This window comes from Canis lupus, chromosome 37 (genome assembly GCF_048164855.1).
Source record: "Canis lupus baileyi chromosome 37, mCanLup2.hap1, whole genome shotgun sequence".
NCBI lineage: Eukaryota > Metazoa > Chordata > Mammalia > Carnivora > Canidae > Canis > Canis lupus.
Window position 1 is genome coordinate 8,023,296 of NC_132874.1, and position 6,000 is coordinate 8,029,295.

Genomic DNA, 6,000 nt, shown 5'->3' on the forward strand with positions numbered 1-6,000 from the left:
CCATTATTTTCTTATGCAGAATTGTATCTCATTCCAGTTTCTGCTTTCCTTTGAGGTGGCCACTGGGAGGAGGAGTAGGGGGAGTGGGGCTCACCTTCCTCAACCTAAGACCCATAGAGAAATATTCCCAAGGGTCATTTCTTCCACTGTGAATCATGCCTCCAGTGTGTTAAAGCAGCTCTGTCTCTCTGTTTAAAATCACATTCTCGTCTCATTCTCCCATCTACTCCTTTAACTACACTCTGTACGATGGCCTTAGGCACCACTCTTTCATCTGTGATGTAGGTGAACTGATGTTACAACAGCTTGGAGTACATTTTGGTATTTTTGTGTAGTGTGAATATCAATGGTAAGGAAAAAGGAGACACACTTTCTCAACCTGGTTCTATGGTACTGATGATTGTTTCAAGTAGAAAAACATTATAGAATCATTTATCTGATTGTATCTCAGTCAAGAATTAAATGGGTCAAGCAAGAAGTAGCCCATTTCATATCTATTATTACTGGAAAGTGCCAGTCCTTTTTTCTCTATTATGTCTTTAAAACAACAACAGCAAACCAGCCCTGAATCTCTTGAAAATTCTCTGCAGCTGTGCTAATGTTTCAGCGTCTGCACCTTGCCCAACCCTTTGGAAGTCAGTGCTTTGTATCTCAACACATCTTGGGGCCACAGAGGAGCTCTATGGCAAGAGCACAGGCTCAGGAGACAGAAGGTTTGGGTTTCCGCACTTAGCCTATGACTTGTTGGTTACATGACCCTGGAAAGTCACAGAAGCTCTCCAAGCTAGTCCCCTTATCTATAACATGGGGAAGAATCCTGTTCCCTTGCTTACAGGATTGAGTGAGATTTCATTACCTGGAAGCACTTTTTGGCTAGAAAGACTGGAAGCCAAGTGTCTGAGCTGGGTAGCTGCTGTCACTTCAGACATGTTCGGGCATGTCTGGAGGTTTAATTGGCACGTTGACCAGGTTCAGGCTTGTCTGACCAGCTCAGGGGAGGCACAATGACTGATTTTATTGAATCCGACAATTGGCCCCCAAGAGTAACACCTGGCACGGCGTCTGAGCGGGAGCTAGAACGCAGGTGTTCATGCTGCGTCCAGGAATGCTGGTTGGAAGGGAGAAGGGATGGTGTGCACAGGTGAGAGCATGCCTCCATATTGTCCTCTTGCCTCAGAGAACTCACACTATGTTCCTTGAAAGAGGGAACTGGTATGAGGAGTGGGCCAAGGGATAGAGGCCTATCCCTAGAGATGCCTTCAAGTACTGAAATTGAGAGCAGTTCCCCTGTGAGACCCGGTAACTCCGGGTAACACTAACGCTGATTCAGTAGAGTGATGCTAGCTGCAGCCTCAGGGCTGGACTTAAGTTTAGTGGGTCCTGAGGTTGTGAAATGTCAGGCATTCTCATTAAGAGAAGAATACACAAATGTAAAATTTAGCAGGAACTATTTCTTTAGAATGATAAAATAAACCATAATAATGTGCATTTTTAAAAAGCTGACAAATAGTACAAAGCCCAGGAAAATAACAATATATATTTTTTTAGTTGTCTGACACATCTCTTTAATACCTTTTTTTTTCTTTCTTTGGTGACGCACATTTTGATCATCTCTTCATATGACAATGATTTTGACTATCACTTTCTATTAGGGAGAATGAAAACATAATTTGGTCTTCCAGGATGGTTAATCGAAATTAATTCTCAATTATTGATTGTTAGGATGAATAAAAGAATGAAGACAATGCAAATGATGTACTCTGCGTGGGATTCCTACAGCTTGAGCTCAACAAACACAAGAATCTTGAAAGATCTCATTTTGAGTGATTCCTATAATAAAAAGAAAAAATACATGGCACGTTCATAATTGTACATACCAACAAAAGACAGTCTCTGTTTTGACTAGGTGTTGATGAGAACAAATTGTCTGCTTACATGTTTACATGTCTACAGCTACAAGGAATTCCCACAGAGAAGCTTCTGTCAGGTGCATTTCAAACTTCATTCTCTTCTGTGCGCCCCTGGCATCACAATGCCAGGTCTCATAAGACCTGTACATGTTGAGTTAGAGCCTTTGGTCTTGCTCCTTCATTTTTGCATACCAGGTGAGTTGGCACAAGGGTAGTAGAAAAGTCACTGGAAAGTCATTTCTATACTTACACTGCAACTTAAATATACCTGGAATAGACTTTGAGCCAGATTAAGTAGATTCCCATTAATTCCAAAATAAACTTCCATTTACCAGATTCCAAAAACGCCCTTGGCCACTCCAGTGCCACTGGAGACAAAGTGAAGTATAATGGAGGGCAAATCAAAGAGGAAAGGGCATGTGATCTTGGCCACTTGTAGCTAAAACATTTCACTCCTGCAAATTCTAGAAAAAAAATGACCACATGAACTCACTGCCAGAGACTTCTCTGGGTTCTTAGATGCAGACCGTGGAAGTGAGGGAATCTCAAAACTGAAGCCTCATTATCTTTTGAGGAAGTATGCCTCTGGCTGAAACAGAAAAACTCCTGAATTTTGGGGCGTCTGGGTGGCTTAGTCGGTTAACTGTGGGCCTTTGGCTTGGGTCATGATCCCAGGGCCGTGGGATGGAGCCCTGGGTCAGGCTCCCTGCTCAGCGGGGAGTCTGCTTCTCCTTCTCCCCCTGCTCCTCCTCACTCTTTTTCTGTCTCTCAAATAAATAAATAAAATCTTTAAAAAAAATCTCCTGAATTTCAGTGGCTTTACACAATAGTTTGTATATTGTTGACATTAAGACGAATTGGTGGGTGGTGGTAGTAGACTTGAGTAGAGTGGTGTATGTGGAGGGGCACCATAGGGAATCCCTTACTCCATGCAGTCATTCAGGACCCAGGATGACAGAGGCTCTGGTATCTTCAACATGTACCTTCCAAGATTGCCTTGGGTACTGACAAGTAGCTGCCAGATGGGGAAAGAGATAGAGACAGAGCAAGGGAGCACATAGGAGGTGTTATGGGCCAGGCCAGAAAGTGGTGTACATCACTTCTTCCCACAGTCTTCGGCTGGAACTCACTCAGCTCCATACAATTGCAAAAAATGCTGGGAAATGTGGTCTAGCCGTGTATCTAAGGGAAAGATGGAACAGGTTTTGGTGAATGACAGTTGTCTTTGATCCAAGAGGGGCAAGACTTTCCCTTAATTGACATCAGAGTGACACAAGTATGGCAAGATGACAGTGCTAGAGCCACAAGAAGCACTGAAAGGCCATGAAGAGCTCCTGGGTGACCCCCCATATCCTCTTGAATCAGGGAAGATGTTTTTTAGGGCTATGGCAGGAGAGATGTGTCATGGGAGCTCACAGAAACTATGGTTTTGCTATTGATATTTTCACTCCCTTTGCATCCAGGAAAACTGCCTGGAAACTGGATGATAATGCTGTGAGTTAATAGAGGTTTTTGGGGATAAGTTTGGAAAGTCATATCACTAAATTCTACCTACTGCCATTCACCCAAGGAGTTTCCAATGACTGTTTTTGTCAGACCAGGAGCTCCAGGAGTGAACATATCTTAACTACTTTTGGGTCTCAGCACCTAGCAGGGGGCTCTAACGGATTGTCGAAAGGATTTTCCTTTATTCTCCTAAATATATAACCATTTTATAAGCACCAAACATGTTTTGATATATAGCATTGTTCAGAGCCTTGGAAGAAGAGATATTAATGCCCAATGTCCACAAATTATGTTCACTTTGATCCACGATTCCTGGATATTTCATCATTAATTGAACTTGGAGTTGTGCTTTGAGATTGATTCTTTCTATTAGATGTTTTCTACAACAATTAAAGAAAAAAACATAAGACTTAAGTATATATTTTTTTGCCTCTTTTGGAATACAGAAATTCCCTCAATCAGTTGGAAAAGGTACGTTCTTCATTTCTTCTGTCAAATAGAAAATCTTTTCCCTTAAAGCTTTCTCTCCACATAAGTTAAAAATCCATTAGTAAATTAGGCTTAGCTGGATCCATTCATTGATATTTGATCCTTGGAACCTCTCAAGGAAAATCAATGTGTGGCTTTTCAGTTAATTAACATAATGTTAATAGAACTTATAATGCAAGCGTAGCTGGAATCCTCATACTTAGTGTTCTGCTCAGCCCGAGTGAGCAGAAAGGGTAGATCGACATTTTTCAGAAGGGAGCATATCTGGACTCCTCAAAAGAAGACAGGCACAGGACCACCTTGAGGTTAAAATTGTACCCGTTTTCCCTAATGGGGGTTACTGTGGCAGGAAGAAAAGCTAAAATAAAGCTAAAATGAAAATATTTCAAATTCTGTCCACGTAGGGCAATGAGTGGCAGCCGTGGAACCTGACCCGAATAGCAGATTCAAATTCAGATTCCTGTGAGACATGGAGCGTGAAGAGGGCAGGATGAGGATGAAGTGTGGGTTGTGAACTCAACTACTTCGATGGTTTCAATGGCTAGGGCTGTAACCACAAAAAATAGTCTCCCAGCACTGGGCCCCCTCAAAATACACAAATATTTTCCTCCCCTGCTCCCCTCAAAATGTTTAATGGCGATAGAATACACACAACAAAATTTACCATTTTAACCAGTCAGCAGTATGAGCTACATGCTCATTATTGTGCACCCATCACCGCCATCCATCTCCAGAACTCCATCTTGCAAAACTGAGACTGGGCACTGGGTGGCCCAGTGGTTGAGCATCCGCCTTTGGCTCAGGTTGTGATCCCGGGTCCTGGGATCGAATCCCGCATGGGGCTCCCTGCAAGGAGCCTGCTTCTCCCTCTGCCTGTGTCTCTCCTTCTCTCTATGTGTCTCTCATGAATAAATAAAAAAAAATATTTTAGAAACCTGAGACTCTCAAACACTGACTCTCCCTCCATTCCCTCCTCTCCCCTGGCCCCTGGAAGCCATCTTTCTACTTTCTATCTCTATGCATTTAACTGCTCTCAGCGCCTCATGTAGGTATACTCAGGCGGTATTTGTCCTTTCATGACATGCAGGAGAATGTCCTCAAGAGTCATCTCTGTTGCAGAAGGTATCAGAATTTCCATCCTTCTTAAGGCTAAGATACTAATTGTTTGTTTACACCACATTTCATTGACCTAGTCATCCGTCAGCTGACACTTAGGTTGATTCCACTTTCTGGCTACCGTAAATAATGTTGCTATGAACATGGTTCTACAAATATTTCTTTGAGTCTCTGTTTTCATCTCTTTAGGGTATATACCCAGAAGTGGAACTACTGGATCATATGGTAATTTTAGTTTTAATTTTTGAGCAACTACCATTTTATTTTTTTAAGGCTTTATTTATTCATTCATGGGAGACACATAGAGTCAGACACAGGCAGAGGGACAAGCAGACTCCCTGCGGGAGCCTGATGCAGGACTTGATCCCAGGACCCCTGAATCATGACCTGGGCTGAAGGCAGATGCTCAACTACTGGGCCACTCAGGCATCCCAAACAACTGCCATACTATTTTCCATAGTAGCTGCACCATAGTGCACAAATGTTCCAATTTCTCCACATCACCACCAACTCTGTTCCCTTGTGTTCCCCTTCCCTATTTTTTCTTCCCTTCCTTCCTTCCTTCCTTCCTTCCTTCCTTCCTTCCTTCCTTCCTTCCTTCCTTCCTTCCTTCCTTCCTTCCTTCTATAAAATAACCGTCGTAATAGGTATGAGGTGGTATCTTATGGTTTTGATTTGCATTTTTTGGATGATTGTTGATGTTGAGTATCTTTTAGTGTGCTTGTATGTCTTCTTTAGAGTAAGTCTCTCCAAACTTTTGGCCCATTTTTAAAATCAGTTTCTTTGTGTTTTTGTTGTTAAGTCTTTCCCTCCTATTTAAGATGTGGCACTCACGATTCTGGTTCTCTCTTTAGCCAATTGTGTTCAAGGGACTGAAGCTTGCTGTTGGATCTCAGTCTGTTTGGCAGCAGTGACTTTCCAATCATGACCCCCTGTGCCCTCAGGAGTTGATAGGGGAGACAGAAGGGAGAAGGTTGAG

At 42.6% G+C, this 6,000-nt stretch overlaps 1 protein-coding gene across 1 annotated transcript in view; it reads left to right on the forward strand.

Annotated features, from left to right (window-relative positions):
* Positions 1-1,866, forward strand: part of LOC140626024 (uncharacterized) — a 148,490-nt gene extending 146,624 nt beyond the window's left edge. The window contains exon 6 of the mRNA XM_072813667.1: positions 1,723-1,866. The gene's annotated coding sequence lies outside the window, so the exon portion shown is untranslated. The remainder of the gene's footprint in view (positions 1-1,722) is intronic.
* Positions 1,867-6,000: the final 4,134 nt, after the last annotated feature.